This window comes from Macaca thibetana, chromosome 5 (assembly GCF_024542745.1).
Source record: "Macaca thibetana thibetana isolate TM-01 chromosome 5, ASM2454274v1, whole genome shotgun sequence".
NCBI lineage: Eukaryota > Metazoa > Chordata > Mammalia > Primates > Cercopithecidae > Macaca > Macaca thibetana.
Window position 1 is genome coordinate 24217568 of NC_065582.1, and position 22493 is coordinate 24240060.

Below are 22493 nucleotides of genomic sequence, written 5' to 3' on the forward strand. Positions count from 1 at the left end.
ATTGTATGAGTCAAATTTCATTTTAACAAACATTTACTTTCAACTTACTACTGGCCCAATAAAGATATATGAAAGGTTGCTGAACCCATGAAACAACAGAAAATGATAACATTATTTACTCTTAATCTATTGCAAATCAAGAGAAAAAACAAAAAATAGATGTAAAGAATCACATTTATACATTTCCTTTAAGTAGTGAACTTTGGTAGATTCATCTTTAAATTCTTTAATGAAAAACTCACAAGAGCTATTTATTAGGCATATTCTAAAAAGCCAGATACAGGCTATTTTGCATGCTCTCTCTCTCTCTCTCTCTCTCTCTCTCTCTATATATATATATATATATATATAGGTCATTATGGGATTTACATTATATTCTCTGTGCTGGTTAAACCAATGAGACTTTGCTCTTTTCCTTAACCATCTGAGGGAGGCAGGAACAAAGGAGAATATTGACAAATATGGAAACAGGGCCGGTGAGTGTCAGAGAAGGAAGCCTTTGGGAAGGTGAAGATGTGGTAGCCAGCACTCATGTTGTAAAAGGATACAACTCCAGCCTCAGAGTCCAGAAACACTCCCACAACCAACGGCTGTTCACACAGATGAAGGGAAGTTAAGGGAGATGTAAGGGCTACATAGCATTTCTTTTTGCATAGTCTGAGGGTCCACAATCCAAACTGAGGTTCTTGCTTCATGCCAGTGCCTCTCTGCACGTTTCCATAGAAACTCCTAAATCCCACCCGGTTCCTTCTCCAACATCCATTTCGAAGGAACATCTTCCTGAGAGGTGAAGCCCTCACAACCCAGGACACAGGGGAAGGCACTGAATCTCCTGGAAGGAGTGCTGTGATGGTCCTGGGGATATCCACAAGTCACTTGTCTCCGATCGTCAGGCAGAATTAGTTCACCATGAGCTGTATCTGGATCCAGAGTCACCTTGACTGTAATTCCAGTACTGTAGGAGGCTAAGGCAGGTGGATCACTTGAGTGCAAGAGTTCAAAACCAGCCTGGGCAACATGGCAAAACCCCATCTCTTGATGGCTCCTTAACATTTTCTTCACATTACAGGAAATAAAGCTCAAAAATGTTGCACATAGTATGAAGCTCCAAGGAGAAGACCTCTGATGTTTCCAGTTTCACAACCCAACTCCTACTCACAGTGTCATTCACATTCTGCAGCAATTTTTGGAGTGAGTTCTGACATTTTTCCTCCAGTTCCAGCATGTGGCTCTTGAATTCAGCCCAGACTGGTCCTATGGTCCCTCAGTCTACTCAGAGTCTATTGTTCTTCTTTCTCCTGTCTCCAGAGATAAGACTTCTCCTCCTCATGTAGGAAACTCTGGAGATTCTCAAAGTCAAACTCGATTTTTTTATCTCTGCATTTGTGTCTTCTCATGAGGAGACATAAAATTGCAATTTCCACTATTGCTGTCTAAATTCATGCAGTCAGTGTGTATAATCTGGACAACTTAAATCTATGCTTTTGAGTTGCAGTCCTCAAACTTGGCCCAAATAAACTCTGTACTTATTTTCCATTTAGTTATGTGCATTGCTGTGAACAACTTCTGCTCTGCACACTCCTCTTCAAGTTGCCTCAATTTTGTCACAACTTTCTGGAGCTTTTCCTTGTAGCCCCGGCATTCATCTTCAACAAGAGCTGTGGTATGCCCTTCGTGCTATGGTGCCTGCTCACTGTGCCAGCAGATGAGCTGCCCCTCATCTTCACAGAACAGGTGGAGCTGTTCCTGGTATCCCAAGGTATCACTGAAGCAAGCCGCTGTGCTGAGTTCATTACTGGAGTTGAAACAGATTTTGTCCTTGGGTTACATTAGAATCATCCATTCCACTTAGTCTTCCAATTGCACTATGACTGCAACACATTCATACAATGGCATACTGGGCTGCAATAGAAATGCGCAAAACGGAACAACATGATACGGCACATGTGGTAAATCCAACAAAAAATGTTAAACAAAATGGCAAGTTGTAAAATATATACAGTATATTACACATATGTAGTTTAAAATATGCAGAATAGAGTCTTATGTTTTATATAGATACACATATGTATAGTAAAAGTAAAAATATATAAATAAGAATGATCAAGAGCAAGTTCAGGATGGTTCCATCTCTGGAAAGGGAGAGAGAAAAATGACATTAGGGAAGAGACACAGAAGGTTTTAACCAAATCTAAAATAGTTTATTTCTTTAACATGAACATTTGATATGATTATGACAGAATGCTAAGATTTGTTCAAGCTATATGTGGATGATCGTAGACATATATTGTTTTGTTATACTTTATGTTTGAATATTTCATAATTTTAATACCAAAAAAAAAGCCAAATAGATGTGTGCCTGATAGGTGAAAAAAAGACAAAGAAGAGACCATGCAATGTAAGTCTTTTCTCTTGGAAACTGTTCATGTGCTACATACCACTCTGATCTTCTGGCAATCTCTTTAGCAGCAAAACAATGCCAAAATTATCTGAAGACTAAAAAAAAAATGTGTAACACTGAACACTCAGTATGACTCACAGTCTATGCTCTAATGCTCTCTTGTAATCATTTCTAAAATCTTGTGTAAAATTACTACCATTTTACACATAAGGAAATCCAGATGCAAAGTAATCTACTCGTGATCATGCAGCTGTGGCAGAGTTGAGACTCGAACCCATACAGGTGTGGACCCAAAGCCCTTTCTCTTTTGTCAATACTGCATTGGGAAGCCATAAAAAAAACAGACAGAAGAGAAGGGAAGCCATGCGAAGTTCTGTCAGAGAAGCAGTTAGGGACATAGCTGACGTAGAGTCTGCTAGAAGTCAGTGTAGGTAAAGAAATTCTTTTAAAATATGAGATCTGAGCCATGCTTCAAATAATATCTTATTACTGACTTAAAAGCAGAAAGTGGAACATGGGTGAGGAAAGTTTCAAAAGGAGTGCGAAATCATGGCAGAAAAGGTCCATTTGCTTGGAGCATGAATGGAGAGTGAGAATTATACAAAAGAGAAAACAGACAAAAGAGAATAACCCTCAAGGAAAATTAAAGGAAAGAGATCCAAATCAGAAAAGAAATTAAGTGATAGAAAACAGATGAAGACTATTACAATATAAAAGTAAGGAAAGTAGAAGAATCAAGCATGAGCTTCTGAAATTTGAATTATTCCAAACTGTTAAGACAGAAAGAGGAGCTGAATCATCTGATTTCAAAGGTAGGAAAATTGGAACAAATGATTAAATTGAGGGAGAAATGGGGAGCAGAATTGTGGTTTGTTTATTTTTGGAGGTTAAATGGAAGACTCTTTTGAAATGTATTAAAAGCATCTGATTCCACATAAGGAACTTTGAAAAGTGGAGCAGGGAAAAGAATTCTGCTTCTGTTTTCCCTGAGCCTTCTGCAAGTACTTAGGTGGGCGTGTTTGGGTGGAAACATGAGCTTTTTGTTGAACACCCTCTGATTCTCCCCCTCCCACCTGAAGTCCTAAAGCTGTGTTTATGACAACACAATCATTTCTACAGTAACTAAAGAGCTGTCAGCAAAAGAGGATTATTGCTTAAGTTGAGAAATAAGCAACTAAAAAACTCTTAAACCACAAAGCACAGGCTCCCATGCGAATATTCAAGTGACAAAGCCAAAGTAATGCAAATACGGAAAATGTTATGTGCTGGACAACCCCAACTGACCTTCTAGAAATTGGTCTTTAAACTTCATGGAAACGTTTCTACAGAGTAACCCAATAGTGTCAGAGTTTGATATATTTTGCTGACCTCCTCAAACACAAATTTATCAGTGGGTATCTCAACTCAATATATGGCCTCTGGCTTGTAAACCATTCTCACTCCCGTACGATATTCAGAATTCAAACTGAGCCATTTGGATTCTGTGATAAGAATTATGAATTCCTGGTCGGGAACGGTGGCTCACGCCTATAATCCCAGCCCTTTGGGAGGCCGAGGTGGGTGGATCACCTGATGTTGGGAGTTCAAGACCAGCCTGGTCAACATGATGAAACCCCGTGTCTACTAAAAATACAAAAATTAGCTGAGTGTGGTGGCATGCGCCTGTAATCCTAACTACTCAGGAGGCTAAGGCACGAGAGTCGTGTGAACCTGGGAGGTGGGGTTGCAGTGAGCTGAGATCGTGCCAATGCACTCCAGCCTGGGCACAACAGAATGAGACTCCGTCAAAAAAAAAAAAAAAGAAAAAAGAAAAGACAAGAAAAAAGAATTAGGAATTCCTTGTGAAGGTTTGAAATGGCCCAAACTCCATCAAAAAATAAGTCTTTATTTTTTGAAATGTAAACTATGTGTTCAATGGATGTTGCCTAAGAGCTCCAGGAAAAACCATCGTGTATTGCCATTATAGGAAAGATATGAGACCATCTACCACTGCAGTAGTAGAAAGGCTACCACATGGCCTTCTGCAGTGAGCTCACTTTCCTTCTCTTTGCTAATTTGATTTTAGAGTGCTTCACCCTTCTCTTCTTCCCATGTGTTGCTACCAACAGAGAAGAGTTTTAATATTGTTGACAACAAATTATTTATATGCTTAGCAGGTTATAGTATAGGAAACATATCTTTTCAGTAAGTATGCTAGTACATGTTAAGGCAAAATGTAATGGGAAAAGAAAAGTTATCTACCTTAAGCAAATATTCATTCTAAATAAAAGAAAGCTATGCATTGCCTCCTTTACATTTTTTGCTGCTAAAGCATGTCTTAGACCCTATATTTCAATCTGCCAGAGAGCAAGTCATAGTTGATACAGAACAGGACTGATATCATGAAAGGAACTTACTTTTAACCACTATGTTTCTGGATAATTAAAATTGTCAAGGGACTTTTAAAAGAATTATTGTGTCATTATTTTCATAATTATAAAATACATATGAAATTTAGGATTTTTCTAATACTGAATAGATGCAATCACAGTAAAACCCGCAAAATGTTGGCATTTCCCATTCTTCAAGTTTTGGTAACTTAGAGAACTTTAAGTCTGTTGAGCCACTAGTGTGCATTTCATGATGGAGAAGGCTCCTTACTCATATTAAGGAGTTAAGGGGTTTCTTTTGATGCTTCCTTTGAAAGTAGCTACAGAAAGGGGTAGTGTGATTGCTTTGAAAAAAGCTAGAATCTGTTCTAACTCTAGCTATTTTTACAAGCCAGGTGACCTTGGCTAAATGAATCAGTCCTCAGAGTCTTCATCAGCAAAGCAGGAACAACTGTGGAAACCCAATGAAAGCCTCAGGCATACTTATCTGCATATGCATGTGTACCTCGCCTCCAAAACATTTGTGTGTATATGTGTGTGTGGAAAATAAATCTAGAACTTGTGACAATGTGACAGTGTCAAGTCAGAAAAAGTCAGAAGGTCAGCATGTGGAAATGTATGCCAAAATATATGCAAAACAATGACTAGAAGGGGCAAACAATAAGATGGTAAGATTCCAAGAAACCAAAGCCGAGACAGAAACAGGAAAAATTGTAGGATTCGTGGTATCTATAAAAACAAATCACTTACTAAGGGGAGACCCAATATTTTCTGATTCTGAAATTTCAGAGAAATTTCTCTAATGGGAGCTCAAAAAAGTGTACTCTGTAAAAATAAAAATTACAATGTCCTTCCAACTATTTCTTTAGACCCCATAACATGATGAATTACACAGAGCTGTTTATTGTCATGAATCTTACTATCATCTTACATAAGGATTACAACGCCAAATCATAGGTTGACAGAAGCAACTTTTTGGTATATCAGAAAAAAAGTGGCTGGGAACAGTGGCTCACGCCTGTAATCCCAGCACTTTGGGAAGCTGAGGCGGGTGGATCACAAGTTCAGGAGTTCGAGACCAGTCTGGCCAATATGGTGAAACCTGGTTAATAATACATATGTATTAGCAATTTTGGCTCACTGCAAACTCCGCCTCCCGGGTTCAAGTGATTATCCTGTCTCAGCCTCCTGAGTAGCTGGGATTTCAGGCGTGCACCACCACGCTTGGCTAATTTTTTTGTATTTTTAGTAGAGACGAGGTTTCACCATGTTGGCCAGGCTGGTCTTGAACTCCTGATCTCAAGGGATCCACCCCCTCAGCCTCCCAAAGTGCTGGGATTACAGGCGTGAGCCAGCACGTCAGCCCAGGTCTTCTTACTCAAAGTTATTATCCATAATTTTTCCAGGGTAATAAGAATTTTGTAATAAGTCTGAATTTGATTGGAACCTGAGTGGCCACTTTCAAATTTCTATTTCCTAAGACTCAAAACCAGCAGCCATCATGTTATCAATCATTAGGAAAATGAGCTCTACATTTGCCAAATCCAAAGTTGATAATACTGTATTGGTTTAAATCTGAGAGCAAGTCATTGTAAAAAGTCAGGGGAGACTATTTTTGCCAAACATTGGAGGCAGAGTTCTGAGCTATCCTCACATAGCAATAGATTGCCACTGGGATTCAACTCAACTTTCTTAAGATTCATTCTTTTCAACCATCGTATTATCAAATGTACAGAAGTTATTATAGTTAAGTTATAAATAACAATTTTTTAACAAAATAAATGTTCATTGGTTATATTAATAGATGATAAAAAATTTAGAAAGAGTATAAAAAAATAAAAATTCTACTGTTTACCTTCAACACTTGGTATACAGTTGAACCTTGAACAACACAGGTTAGAACTGCTTGGGTCCACTTATACGTGGAGTTGTTTAAATAAAGGTTACACTGAGTGTGCCTGCCTCTCCTGCCTCCCCTTCCACCTCCTCCACCTCTTCCTCCTCTGCCACACCTGAGACAGCAAGAGAAGCACCTCTTTTTCCTCATCTTACTCAGTCTACTCAACTTGAAGACCATAAGGATGAAGACCTTTATGATGATCCACTTCCACTTAATGAATAGTAAATATATTTTCTTTTCCTTATAATCTTCTTAAGCTTTTGTGAAGCTTATGTTATGGAAAGAACACAGTACACCGTATATACGACATACAGAATATATGTTAATTGACTGTTTAAGTCATTGGTAAGGTTTCTGGCCAACAGGAGGCTATTAGTAGTTAAGTTTCTGGGAAGTCGAAAGTTATATGTGGATTTTTTTACTGTACTGGAGCCAGTGCTCCTGACCCCTGTGTTATACAAGGGTCAACTGTATAACTTTCTAGACTATATAGATGTATTTATAGGTGGAGAAATAGATATATATAAAAACTAAAACAAGATAGTAATAGAGATATATATATATACACACATATATAATTAGCATCATGCTGTATTTAGGGTTGTGTACTTATTTTTAATCATAATTTTATAAAAAGCACTTTTTGATCAATTAACATTCTTTGAAAATATTTAACTTCATGCATCATAATTTTAAAACTTTTCCTTTGTTGTTAGCTATTTGTGTTATTTGATAATGCTTTGAAAACCGTGTATTATGTACAAGTACAGAAATAGAAATTGTCATGATAACCACTGTAACAGTAACAGGCAGATTATAATGCAACTTGGATATCATCCTTTGTTCTATAAAGATGGCCATTTTTACATTGACATATGAGTAAGTTTCACTGAGTGGAGAGAACAATTTATTCAAAAATAAATGCTTTGACACTTAACAAGTCAGTTGTTTTCTTAAAAGTCTGCTATAGAATAACAGAACGATTATAGAATAATTACTCATTTCTTTTCTTACTCAGTGTTATTTCCTAATGAATTTTTCTAAGTGGTTTGTCCTGTCTAATTTTATCAGTCTAATAAGAATCCATGCTTCAACTTTCTCACTGCTCTAGGCAGAAATTCCTGTGAACATGTCAAATCCATGGGTGAATGGACAAATTGGCATAGTGGGAGAGCACACACACAAAAGTGAGATGATGGCTGACCGATTTCCCTAATTACTGGAGTTTTAATAAGACAATAAAGCCCTTGCTAAGGATTTCCTAAGTTTTATTAGAAGTCAAGACTCTCCATTTGCAAAATAAGGGGAGCCCAAAGTGATTCACAAAAGGGCAGTGTTACATTCCGTTTACAGTTGAGGGTCACTGTTAGTGCCAAATGAAGCCATAATACCCAGCATTGCTGAACATGCAAACAAAGCAAAGCTAAACAAAACAAAAAAATTTTAAAAGGGGAAGTGATCTCAGATGGTAAGCATGGCAAAATAGTGAGGCCAAAATGATTGAATCTCACCCGTCCTTTAAAATTGTAGCCCCAAGTCTCCACTCCTCTGGGCATCTGAACCCATAAAAACAATTGAATTATGTCAATTCTCTTCTTACTCTGCACAGTCCATCTTTCCAACCAGCAAAGATCTTAAGAATATGTTCTTTTCTCATCTAAACTAGTAGGGCTTTACTTAAATTAATCCTGCTGGTATGCACTGTTCATCATACCCATCCTCCACTCTTCTTATTAGTTTCTTAAATGTCTACATATTATCTCTAAACCCTAATTCCTATTATTTCTTTTTTGAAGGTTGCTCTTAGAGAGTTTCACAACCATGAATAGGTTTCAACTTTTTCTGACATCCTCTATTTTTTTTTTTCAGATCAATGAAACAAGAACAAAGAGGAGAATCAGGAAGTCAGCAGTATGTCTCCTTTATTCCCCCACGCTTTAGAATAACGCTTTCTTTGGTAACCCAGGGTATTTACTAGCTTCTGATTAGGTTCAAAAGCCATACAGCAAGGGATTGCAGTCTGCCCTGCAGACAAAGTGTGGACAAATGTACCAGCTTGAGAAAAGTCCATAGCTCCAGCCTTGTGTGACTAGAATTTATGACCCTTAGTTTTCTGTTGCTTTTATCTACATTTGACAATCAGACCCTAGAAGGCAGGATCACTTGACATGAAGATGTATTAAGTGGTTTATATAGTTATTATGCCCAAGGAAAGGAAGCATTATCTTTATCTTCTTAATAAAAAAAAAATACACAAAGATTGATTATCCATTTTATTGCATAACTTATTTTTTTAACTTTTATAAGAACATGGTAATTTCCCGTACTTTATAAAAGGTTTAAAGCTTGCCAATACAGATAATATGGTATTTACTGTATCTAATTTCTAAAAAGGCATGAAATGCATATTTTGCTTTTTAGAACTAACTACCAAAGTATATTGATGTCCATGTAATGCTGACTTGTAGGGTAGACTCACTCAATGAGTATTTTTTCTTTCAGAAAAAAATCTTTGAAAGTGGCATTGGTGGTCATGTTTGTTCAGATAGCACTAACTGGTCCCCAGAGCTGTAGAAAATTAAGACAGATATAAATATCTGATCTCGGTTTAATCACTTAGATTCTTTTCCATAGGAATTTGGAATTGAAATTGAGAGAAAATAATTTCCTTAGCTTATATTGCAACTGAGTCTTTAAACTTGGATGATATGGGACAACCATGTTTGCAGAGAAAATCATGCTACAGGGAGAGAGAGAGTTTGAAGCACATATGTAAATGAAAACAGAGACACAAAGCCCTGTGGTCAGAGTTCGAGGGGCTGAGAGAATAGTTAGCTTAACTTCTGTCTGTTTTCTTGTTCTTGATTCCAAGGACTTAGTGTTATGAATAACCCGTAAATTTTCATATTTACTTTTCATTTCTATGCTCACTTAGAAGGGATTATGTAATTGTTTATTTATAACCAAACAGACACCAAGGTTTACAGCTGTAGAAGTAATAGTATTTTTCACTTTGTATTTTGTACTTTTCAATTCAAGGATTTCCATTTGGTTCTTTTATATGGTTTCATTTTCTCTGCTGAGATTACCTTTGTATTTCCTTATTATATTCATTTTGCATAGCTATTCTGTAGTCCTTGTGTGCTAACTTCATCATTTCCATAATGCTAAATCTCTGTTTTTTTACTATTTTTTCTCCTGGCTATGGACCACTGTTTTTTTCTTTTTCTTCCTCCTCTTCTTCTTCACATATCTAGTAATTTCTATTGTATGCTGGACATTATGAGTACTGCCTTGTTGCATGGCATGTCTGAATTTTATTGTCTTCCTTAACTTTTGTGTGTTCTGGTAGGCAGTTCATTCACGTGTAACTCTGCTCAATCCTTTCAAGGCTTGTTTTCAAACATTGTTAGCATGGTCTAGAGTTGCCTTTACTCTAGGGATATGTTAGCCCTATTCCTAAGTGATGGTTCTACTGAAATCCCAAGTGTCTCCTGATATTCCTCCATCCAGTTAGTCAAAATTAAAGTTTGCAACAGCTTCTGGCCCTTTGCAAGCTATTAAAATTGCTGTGTTCTTAGCTCCCTGGTAGGTTCTCTCTCTCTCTCTCTCTCTCTCTCTCTCTCTCTATATATATATATATATATATATATATATAGCCTATTCCTGTGGAGCCTTGCCCTGAGAATGTGTAAGTTAGATTTCACAAATTCCTTCTTTTTGCTGTGTTCTCCTCTCTGATAACTTTCTTCATACATCCCAGCTGTTTCACTAGCCCAAACTTTGATCTCTGCACTTCAACTCAGCAAACCCTCTGTGCTTTATTTGAGTTCCACATGCTTGTACAGTAGATTAGAAAGTACCTCCAAACAGAAAGTCAGGGACACCACACAGCTTGCATCATATACTGCCCACCACTGGGAATCACTGTCTTACACCTTTAATCACAAGGCTGAAAGCAGTAATTTTGTATATTTTGTCCTATTTTATAGTCATTTAAGCTGAGTGGCTAGTTTTGGACCAGTTGGCCTATTGCAGAGAACATCTAAATATACATATTATTAACTTGTTTCTTAAAATTAATTTTATCTACAATGAGTTTATGTGCTTACTACATATTTTGTTTACTATCTTGCTTAGTATTAAGTTTCTTCATGAATTTTAGAATTCTGTTTATGAGCTTAGCTTGCATCAGAGAATTTCTATAACTGAACTTATACGTGTTTTGTCTATGCTTCTTCCACCCAACCCAAGGGTTGTCTCTCCAGTAGCAGGTCTTGTAGTGGCATTTTGGGTCATCTATCCTACAGCCATTTGTGAGATCTGGACACAGAGCATGTGGGCATCTTGGTTTGTTCATGATCACAGGGTCTCTGTGAGTCCTCTAAGTCTATGGCTTACTAAAATCTGTAGCCATAGAAGCTATCAGAAACCATGATTGTTTTCAAAGGCTTCTTTCATGCACTTAGAGTCCTCCTATTTGCAGAATTCAAATAGCGTATAAAGCCCTCATACCTGTTCACTTTACCCTGTGGGAACAGAGTTCAAAGCTACTCCTACAGGTTTGTGTATCCAAAGCCCAGTAGGTCAGCCCTCTTGTCATTGGTCAATAATAAGATTTATCTGTTCAGTTTTGGGTTAACTTTTTAAAAATTTATCTATCATTGCTATGTGTTTAGAGCAATGCATGAAATTACTGAGCTGTCTGGACCAAAATACATCTCTAACTACAAATCAGATTTCTTTCCCTGAAGTTTCCACAATTTGAACATAAGACAGACCAAACAGTTCTGATTTTATGGAGTAAAAGCATTACATAAGGATGTCAGAAAAAATGATAAATCATCAGATAGCATACCCTCATCAGAAAGTAATACCCTATATTATAGAAGGAACAGAATTATCATATGAATTGTAACTAAAATGTTTTTAAAACTCCAACTTGTCTCCTTTTATTCTGTACTCATAATGAACTAATATCAGTTTTAAAATAAAGTGTTAAAATTACTGTCATATTACATATGCTTCAGACATGATTAACCACAAATTTTTAAATCCCTCCATGGTTATATATTTCTATGGTATAAAATACTAGAATTGAAGTAGGTACTCTCTAATGTTCCTTCCATCTCTCTTTTATTCTCTATGTAAACTTATTATCTCAATAGAAAATTGACATGATATTATAGCCTCTTAGTTTATTACTATTAGACAAACTATTCGAGAAAGATTCACTGAACAAATTAAGACACTCAAATCACACAGCTTATTGAATCAACTTAAAGCACTTAGGACATCATTCAAGTGGAGTAGAATGGCCACACTACATGAGTCCTTTGTCAGGCCAATGTTTATGTATCCTGTCTTCTCTCTTTTTCTCTCTCTCTTCCCGGCCTCTTGCCTCCCCACAACCTCAGCACAGCAACCAGTGTGATTATAAAGGCCATAATTGAGATTGAACAAGTTGGCTTAGCAGATAACAAGGTGCTGGGAGTAAACGCTCTTTTTCTATTCAGAAGACACAAGAGCAAGTATACTTGCCATAGCTCAAACTCACCAATAACTAGCTGAGCAGCCATAACTTTGATCCGTTTGTTTTGGGAAAGCATATATAGGGCCCGAATGAATGCCACCAACAGGTGCACAAAGTGATGTAACCTGAAAATCATAAATATTCAATGACTTTATTTGGTTCTTCCCCTCTTTGTACCTATCTTCAACACATATGCTCTCTTTATTAATTCCTGTGATGTTTACTAAAGGAACATTAGAGAGTACCTACTTCATTTAATCTATGTCTAGCATGCCTCAGAGGCTATTTTTACTTACAATCAACGCTGAATATTTTACTCCATTTGAGCTGCTATCACAGAATGCCATAGATTAGGTGGTCTATGAAAAACAGAAATTTATTTCCCACAGTTCTGTACGATGGGAAGTCTAAGATCAAGTCACCAGCAGATTTGGCCTCTAGTGAGAGACTCCTCCTAGTCCATAGAAGACCATGTCCTCACTATAAGCTCACATGGCACACGGGGTGATTGAACTCCCGCATGCCTCCTTTATAAGGTCCCTGTTCCCATTCATGAGGGCTCTGTCCTAATCACCCATGACCTAATTACTTCCAAAGACCTGACCTTGTAATAGCATCACCTTATAGTTAGGATTTCAACACATGAATTTGAGGGGGGGAGATGAAAATATTTAGATCATATCACTAAATTGTATTTATCTGTTTATCTTATTATTTATAGCAAATTTGAATTTTTTAGATAATACACCAAACATTCATTAAACATTTGTTTTCTAAAGTTGTAATGATATCTAGTAATTATCTCATGCTGATTATGTCAAGCACTTGACTAGAGTATCACATACCAATAGAAACCCTTTGTTGCCTGTCTGAGAAGCCGTCTTCTTCCATAAAAACAGAATGTGTTTGAGTATTGGCCCACCATGTACCTTCTGGTGCTGGACTCTGCTCCAGATATGGGGACAGTATCATGACTAGTTCCAGCTCACTGAGATTATCTCATTCCCCTTGCCAGGGATTGGCATTTGACACAGTCCTGGACAATGAGACCAGTGGGGACATCTGTTGTGGGGATTCTGGGCAAGGTTTTCCTCACTGATATTATGAGCTTAGTAAGAAACGTTTCCTTTTCAGCACATTTTTCACCTTCATATGCATCTAAGATCTGCAAGAACCTCTTGGTGACAGTCAGTTTTTGAAGGAAAAAAAAAAGCCAAACAATGAGAATGGCAGAGGAGAAAGATGGAAAGAAGCAGAGGATTTGATGGCACAGTGAAGTCGCTGAATTAATCAACTCTGGAATGACCCTATGTCCAATATTCTTGTTATGTAAGAGTTTCCTTGATGTTTCAGGCACTCATGGCTGAATTTTCATAATATATTCATTTAAAAAACTTGACTGATACAGAAAAAGACTCCATTTTAATCTTCCCAATACCCCTAGCATACGAAATTGTAAGTTGTAGAGCTGTGATTCAAATATTGCTTTGTCTGACTCCAACACCCATTAAAATATCATGCTAAATGAGTGGTTAGTGATACATTGATACATACAGTTAAAATGTTTTCATCTTCCTTGATTTCTATACATGGGTTCCTTGACAAGCCCTGGGAGGCTATGCTCTCACCTTTATTCATGTTTCCCACCATCCCAAATTCTTGAGCTGGCTCAGGATCTTGTTACCCTTTTTTCTTTTATCTACCTTTTGTGCCTTCAAATTTTTTATATTAATGACAGTAGGTAAAATCAGTTAAACTGATAAGTTATACAGTATGCAACTATTCTCTATTTTTCCTTATTCACTAATATTTTTCTTTTATTTTTGTCTTAGACAAACCACATCACTGATCTTTAATGACCTCATTAACTAGTAGTTACTGGAACAGCTGCAGCTTTTTATTCAACTAGAACTTTTTTATATGCTAAACATAGCCCAGGGGAAAAAAGTGCCTCCATAGGAAGGCACTCCCTTAGGAGAAACGGTCTGTGACGTTCTTTGCCTTGGCACTAGAATCTTTTCTAAGTGACCTTGAGTTTCACTATTTTCTTTTTCCATGTAAAACTGTCTCGTGATAGTTATTCTTTTTTTTTTTTTTTTGAGCCTTACATAAAATTTTTTCCACTTTAAATGTGAGACTCATGATTTTTATCCAGAAGATGAACAATATTTTTTGTGAACAGTTAGTTGAGCCATGTTGAGATATCATTTGAACTTCTAGAAGCCCCAGCATGTTTCATGGGGCTCAGAACCCTTGCTCCCTGAGAAACATTCATCTTCAAGATTTCACCAAGACTGTCAGAATGAATTAGCATTAAATGCTATATTCATTATCTCTTCAACTTTAGAGAGGTGAGAAAGAAGGTTCAGTTTCTATGCCAAAGATTCCTCTTTTTATGCAGTGAAATCAACAAAGTAGTCATGTATAGGCCTAAGAGGATACATTTGGAAAATATTACAGTAAAACTACACTTATCTGGATATCTCAATCACCTAAGACATAACAAACAATAGGTAAATAACCAAAAATTTCCCTAAACAAAAGCACCAAGTATCATAATATCAATTTGCTAAAAGTGACATACACCCTTTTTAGAGCAGGCCTTCAAGTTCTTCTCAGAACTCATATTTTAGGCATTATTGTAATAGATTTGACTAGGTTGTTCCTAGAAATGTCTGTGAATAATGTATTATTCCTATTGACTGAATATGAACAAGTTTATTATTCATCTGATTGCACAACAGAAAGACATTCTTAGGTTTCACCAAAGCTTTGAAAAATGTATTAAACAAGTAACTTGTACAAAAATTTTGAATATGAACTCAAGAGAATTAACAATTGAATTTAAGAAAAAAAAAGACATGAAGATAGTACTATTGAAAAGATGTATAATGATCGTTGAATTGATATCGTGCCTTTGCAGAGATGAGAAAACAGACATCAAGAGGAAAATATCATTGTTAATAAATGCGATTATCAAAGTTTTTTGCTAAAATGAAGTCATAAAAGAACAGCTGCAGAATATTAAATTACATTTATATATACAAGAAGAGTCAGGGATAAAATAAATAGATAAAAAGAGAAAAAGCCAAATAAAATACATAATTTCTTATTTTCTGTAGAGGGTGGGTATTCCTTATCCAAAATGCTTAGGATCAGAAGTGTTTCAGATTTTGAAATTTGTTCAGATTTTGAAATATTTACATATAGATAATGTGAAATCTTGGTGAAGGGGCCCAAGTCTAAACACTAAATTCATTTGTTTCACACATATCTTATACTTATAGCCTGAAAATAATTTTATACAATACTTTAAAATAATTTTATGCATGAGACATAGTTTGTGTACATCAAACTATCGGAAAGCAAACATGTATCTACCTCAGCCACCCATGTGGACAATCAGTGGTTGTTTGGCATCATCATCATTCCTGAATCTGAATTTTTATATGCTATTTATATGTATGTTTTTTGTATGCTATTTTTATGTATGTAAAAAAGCAAGCATTTTATGTGCATATTCACACATAAGCATTTAACAGTCAAAAAAAATTGACATACTATTAATTCAGAGAAAAAATAATGTGCTCAGGTTAACTAAACGGCACAGTATTATCACCAGAATGCCTGTTGGCTATTAATCAATAAGAATAATAAAATATGTGATGCAAAAACAAACAAGGGCAGGCTTCCAGTCTCCACCTACAATGCCGTATTTTGATTAAAAGGTTACTGTACACTGTATTTTATTTTTTTAGGTGAGAAGAAATATCAGGATCCGGAACCAGGAAGTGAGTCCTCTAGGGATGAGGAGGTATTCAGCTGGATGGCTTTTTAAAACATTTCCTTCAGAATCTTCTGTCTCATTAACAACAGTTTTTGTCCTAGAAGCCTCTCTTTGATTTTATAAACTGACGTGATCTCTGTTATACATGCATGCTGCTCTAGTCCTTCAATAAGCCCATTTTCACCATGCCATACGTAGGTACTTTTTCTGCAGTGTTAGCAACATCTTCTTTGTCTTCATTAATATGATTACCTTGATTCAGAGCCATTTTGGCTACTTGACCATCCGTCAATGAATGAATAACTAGAACCTCATTTCTTTCCATTTACTGACAGACTTTGAAGGGAGATTTTTTGCACATGTAAGGAGGTAAGACTTTTTCTTCTCACTTGACTTAAGGAATTCTTCAAAGTCATTACCTTGTGCCCCGTCATTTCTGAATACAGTTACAATCACTCTGTGCCAAGCATTGGCAAAAGCATGTGTGGCATCCTTCATGCTAAACTTCTCTTGAAAACCTTACACACCCAGGCCTCCGTTCACTGCTGCTACCATCCTGGTCAAGAAAGTGTTTTATATTTACCTTTTATTATTCTAAGAACACTCTGGTCACAGGGCTGAATTAATGAAGTCACATTTGGTGGAAAGTACATGGCATAAACATTATTTTTTATGATGTTTCAGCTGGAAGATGAGCAGAACATTTGTTAAGGATTAACAGAATCTTGCAGTTGGCATCTAGTCCAACTTCCCTGCAGTGAGCATGCACCACTGGTACAAAATGTTTATGAAACCAATCAGAAAAGGTATCTCTGGTGATCTATACCTTTTTATTAGCATAATAATGAACTGGTAAAAAATTCACTTCTTGAGAACAGCGAAGATACAAACTTTTGCCTATCACAACAAGTTTACACTTAGGCATGCCTGTTGCATTAGCACATCCCAGCAACGTTATTCTGTCCTTGGAATCCTTAATTCCTATAGGAGCTGTCTCATCAGCTGTAGTTATTGTCTTTCTGGAGTGATAACACCAAAATAGTAATGTTTTATCAGCATCATAGACTTGTTCTGGTGCCAGATTTTCATCAGTGATCATCTTAGCGAACTCATCAATGAATTTCTCTGTTGCTTCATGATCAGCAGATGCTTTATCACCACAAATTTTTAAAAATTTATTGCTATGTTTTTTCTCAAATCTTTGTAACCAGCCTGTTACATATTCATAGTTCCTTTCAATTTTCAGTTTATCATGATAAATCTTTGTTTCATGATCGACAGACCATTAAGTAATATGTGTTCACTGAGACACTGACAGATGTACTCTGCCCCAGCCCAGAGCATATAGAATCTGTATATATTTTGATAAATTTATACCTAAGTATTCTTGGTGTTATTGCAAATGGTATTTTTTATTTCAAGTCTTAATTATTCATTGCCATTATAGTGAAACATAATTATTTTTGTATATTGACCATGCATCCTGCAACCTTCCCAAACTCACTTACTACTTACAGGAGTTTTTTTTTGGTTTTTTTTGTAGATTTCTTACAATTACATAGATAATTACACAGCATATGTAAATAGAGATAATGCTACTTCTCCCTTTCCAATTTGTATTCTACCTATTTCTTTTTCTTGTATTGTTGCACTGCCCAGGACTTACTATGATATTAAATAGGAATAGTGAGAGTCTTTACCTTGTTCCCAATCTTAGTAAGACAGAAATCCATCTCTCACCTTTAAGTATGCTATTAGTAGTAGGTGTTTTGTAAATGCCTTTTATCAGATGAAGTAAGTTTCTATTTCTAGTTTGCTGGGAGGTTTCTCATAAATAGTTGTTAACTTTTGTCAAATATTTTCCTGCATTTAAAAAAAGATCTTATGATTTTTTCTTTTTTCTTTTTTTGATATACATTTTATTGATGGATTTTTCAAATGTTTAAACAATCCTGTATCTCAACATAAACCTATTGGCCATACTGTATTATCATTATTTTATACTGTTAAATTTGATTTGCTAATATTTTGCTGAAGATTTTTGTTTCTGTGATTATGAAAGACACTGGTCTGTAGTTGTGTTTTTCTTATAATGTCTTTGTAAGGTTTTATAACCAGGATAATACTGGCCTCATAAAATGAGTTGGTTCTTTTATGTTTTCTAGAAGTGGTGGTGTATATGATTGACATTATTTCTTTTTAAATTGTTTGATAAAATTTGCTGTTGAGGCTATCTAGGTCTGAAGCTTTCTTTGTTGGAGATGGTTAACTATGAATTCAATTTCTTCAGTAGATATAGAATTCTTCTGGTATAACAATGTTTTTTAACTATCATTTTCTACAGAGAGAAGAAAAAGATTATTCAGTATTTCCTCCAGCACTGATGATGAAAAAAAAACTTTTATTTTATTAGTGATAGTTGTGATGCATAAAACACGAACCTTCACATACTGACATATTCACTGTTTGTAGTATAGCTACAGGTTTTTGTTCTACAACCCAGGAATTCTGAAACATTTTACACAATTTTTGGATAATTCCCATCAAAGAAGAAAATATGTAGTATTTTTAATTAATACTACTTTACTATTTTATACTTTATTAAAAGTATACCATACATACTTATAAAAATACACCTTATTACAATTTACATTTAATTTTTCTTAGACATCAGTGAGACCCTATTTTTCCATTGACAATTCATGTCATGTTTGGAAGATTCCACAGACTCGCTTCTGCCTCATAAATTACACTTTTTCTTTCATACACTTGGAGCTCACCTATTGCAAAATGTCACACATTAGGCAGCACATAATGGTTATGACTATACATTTATAAATTCTAACACTGAAAGTCTCATGATTTCACGGAGGCTACAAAAACCAAATCCAACAATATTCTGATAAGGCAAAAGCTACAAACAAGAGTTGATGTGAAGCTAAATTGGTCTTGAATAAGGGGAAAGCAGAACTGGCAACAACAACAATAATAATAGGACCAAAAGTCTTATGGAAGATAGAATCAGGGTATAATTGTATGATAAATACAATTATGATAAAAGTATGATAAATAGTAAGGCAAATACATGAAAATAATATATGGCAAATAGTGCAGAAAATTTATTAACTAAAATCTTTTAGCAATAAGAGGAGAAATATACAGAAATGTAATTATAGTTTTGTCCATAACTGACAACCTTACAAACAGAAAAAAAAAAATTGAAACTATAATTAATAAAATAAAAAATTGCTGTGTATTACATTTCAACTTCAAACAAGAAATATATATAATTTTCAGTGGCAATATTAGTGAAATGATCATTTACTAAGCCATACAAAATACCATATATGGACATATTAATTTCTACTTTTAGTGTTCTGATAACAATATATTCATTTATACTTATTTATAAATTAAAACACTTGTAAATGTTTTGAAATATTTCCTAATATCATTTTGTGTGATCATAAAAAGGCTGTGATTCTAGGTTATCTTTGGTCAACCTTAAGAAAAATTGACAGTACAGCTAATGTGATAACTTTTGCAAAAAATACAGTGCTAATTTGCAGACTATTGTCTAAAGAACGGATAACCAAAGTAGAGAAATTTTATAGTACCAGTTGCTATTAAATGAATTATAAAATTATTGTATATTTATTTTTTAGCAAACAAAGAAATATTTCCTAATAAAGTAACTGAATTGAAAAAATATTTAGAAAAATATTTCTAAAAAATATTTAGAAAAAGTTGAAAATACTGAATATAATTATAATAGGGTACAGCTAAAGTATTTTTACTAAAAATTTTTTAAATGTACATTCTTTTATTATTTAATCAACCAACACAAGTAAAATTGGCTGGAGTAATAAGAAAATTTTCTGATTTAAAATTTAAACAATACCACACATAAATTCAATAAATTTGAAAATCAAAATAAATGTGATGCTTCTGATCAATTTTAATATGAAATGACAAAAGTAAACTAGAAAACCAGAGAACTATTCATGTGACCATGTGAAAATCATCCAAGAACTGCTGTCAAACACAGTTGGGGAGGGGAGGTCAATTAAATATGACGAGCCATTTAAAGAAACCCTTCAAGCATTCAAATTGATGATTTCCTTGTAATACATATTTCAAAGACTAGAAAAAAAATTATGAAATTATATCATGAGTCAAACGTGTTTTTTCCACCCAAATCTGGTTATGTCATACAAAAACACTCTATCTTACTTATGAATATATGAATATAGGTATGAAAATCTTTTTAAAAAAATATATAGAATTAATACTTGATAAAATAACCCACTGCAACTAAGCTTGGGTCATCTAAGAAATGCAAAAATTTTCCAATATAAAGAGGTCATTTTAAATAACATTTTAGTTAAGTAACAAAAAATGTAATAATCATAGCAGATGCTGAAAAGATTTAGGAACAGATTGTGAGACTCGACTATGCCCCATCCAGAAGCCCTAGAGAGCCATAAACTGAAAGGAGGGTTCCTAGGGCCATTATAAAGAGGATGCTGAGCTCTGTTTAGTTTTGAATGCATGCAACCAAAGAGAGGCACTTGCCAGAGTCAGCAAATAAAGGCAGCTGGTCAGAGCAGGGAGAACAGCCAACCATAGATTGTGCTAAAGGGACTGGGTACCAAAAGGAACCAGAAGATAGGGATTGCTATTTATGATATGGACAAAACCGAAGCAAGCGTGGGCAAACTGAAAGTTAGGAACTTGATCTGTAAACACAGGCCTGGGTCTATAACATGCTCTTTCCTTCTGGTCGTGGTAAGGAGTGGATTCCCAAAATGGCTGAATTAGGCTGGAAGAGTTACCTAATAAACCCCAATACATCCTTTGTAAAATTCTTTAATTTGATAAGATAAAGAACACCTATTCTAAATACAGAATCAGCATTTTAAAGACATTTCCTTTAAATAAAAGCATAAACTCAAAATTATTCGTTTGTTTTGAAAATTCTGCATCTACAATAAATGACGAAAGTATTGGTTATAAAAGAAATAAAATAATATTGGAAATGAAGAGAGAAAAACCATCATTTTTACTATGACTTCTACCTATAAAATAAAAAAATCAATTAAGACAAACCATTAGAGTTATTTTTAATTTAATAAAGTCCAAAATAAAATAAACATACACATATCAAGCATGATTAATACAGCCTAAAATGTTAAGGAATTTTGCATTTTTATTTAGCGAAACAAAGAATGCGTACTATATTTCCAATATGAATTCTATATGTAATCAAATCAATTATGGTAAACGAATGGTACAGATTTAGTGCAAGACCAATCAAAAATAGATAAATAGATATAGTTGCCAGGATAACTATGGACATGGACAAAGATATAACTATAGATATAATTATTTGATCAAAGAGAAGTCAGAAATATCAGGTGATTAATGTAAACTATTTAACATTTCAAAGACTAGCAATAAACCTAACTAAATATAGTAATTTAATATATGATAAAATATTTACAGAAATAAACGGTAAAAATAAATCTTACTTTTTTTTCAAGAATTGAGATAACCCAATAAAAGTTTTGGGGATTTTTTTTTTTCCATAGCATATGTGGTAAAACAAAGTGTGATTCTTCTCTTTGACCACAAAATCCTAACTTCATACACGCTTCACAGTCTTGCTGCAGAATGTGCCCTTGACCTTCATTATGACCCTGAAGCTCCTCATCCCACACCCTTGGCATGGTGTCATTGGCCTCTCTGTGCATTTGAGGCAATAATTTTAAGATGGTACCCACTAAAGGTACAGCATAATTGCCACTCAGTTCATTTCTAATTCTAGTTAATTCCAACTGCCAGTTTATCCCAATATGTGACTGTATATTATAAACTATAGATTACCACATACACGCCACCTATTCATTTTATTTCTTGATCATGCTCCCAGAATCCCAAGTGCTGCTGGAGAAGCTGCCAATCCTGAACTGCAAAACCATGTTCTTCAAGATCAGATGGGTAACACTGCTACTTGGAAACTATTTCATCCATATTTGTATAATGCTCTACATCATTTTTCCACAATGGTTGTTACAAATCCTTTTCACTTTCCTTACATACCCAACCTCACTCAATATCTTTATTCTAAGCAGATGTCCTCATTTCCCATCTGACCAAGGAAATTTGGATCATATGTAATAAAATCCCTCAACTTTGCTATCCCTTACTATGTCTATAAAATTTCACTGGATACTTTTCTATGCTGAGGGGGAAAAGACTTTTTTCTTTGCCAAAACTAATCCACTCCACTCATTTTTAATCCCATTCACTACTAACACCCCTTTGGGATTTTTTTTTTTTCCAGTTTTTTCCTTTCTCTTCCTTACAACTTCAGTATGTTCCTTGATACTGATTTATTTCCTTATACCTAATGCTCTTGTCCCTTTATCTTAAAACTGACACTTCTGGATGATCAAATGTCTTAAAAGGTAGTTCTCTCTTAACCTTGATTCACATCTACA

The 22493-nt window shown here is 35.0% G+C and overlaps 1 protein-coding gene and 1 pseudogene across 1 annotated transcript in view; both read right to left on the minus strand.

Moving 5' to 3' along the window:
* The window catches only part of CPE (carboxypeptidase E), a 536015-nt gene that overhangs the window by 256689 nt on the left and 256833 nt on the right, over positions 1 to 22493 (minus strand). The window lies entirely within an intron of this gene.
* On the minus strand, positions 417 to 17089 carry LOC126954999 (E3 ubiquitin-protein ligase TRIM38-like; annotated as a pseudogene).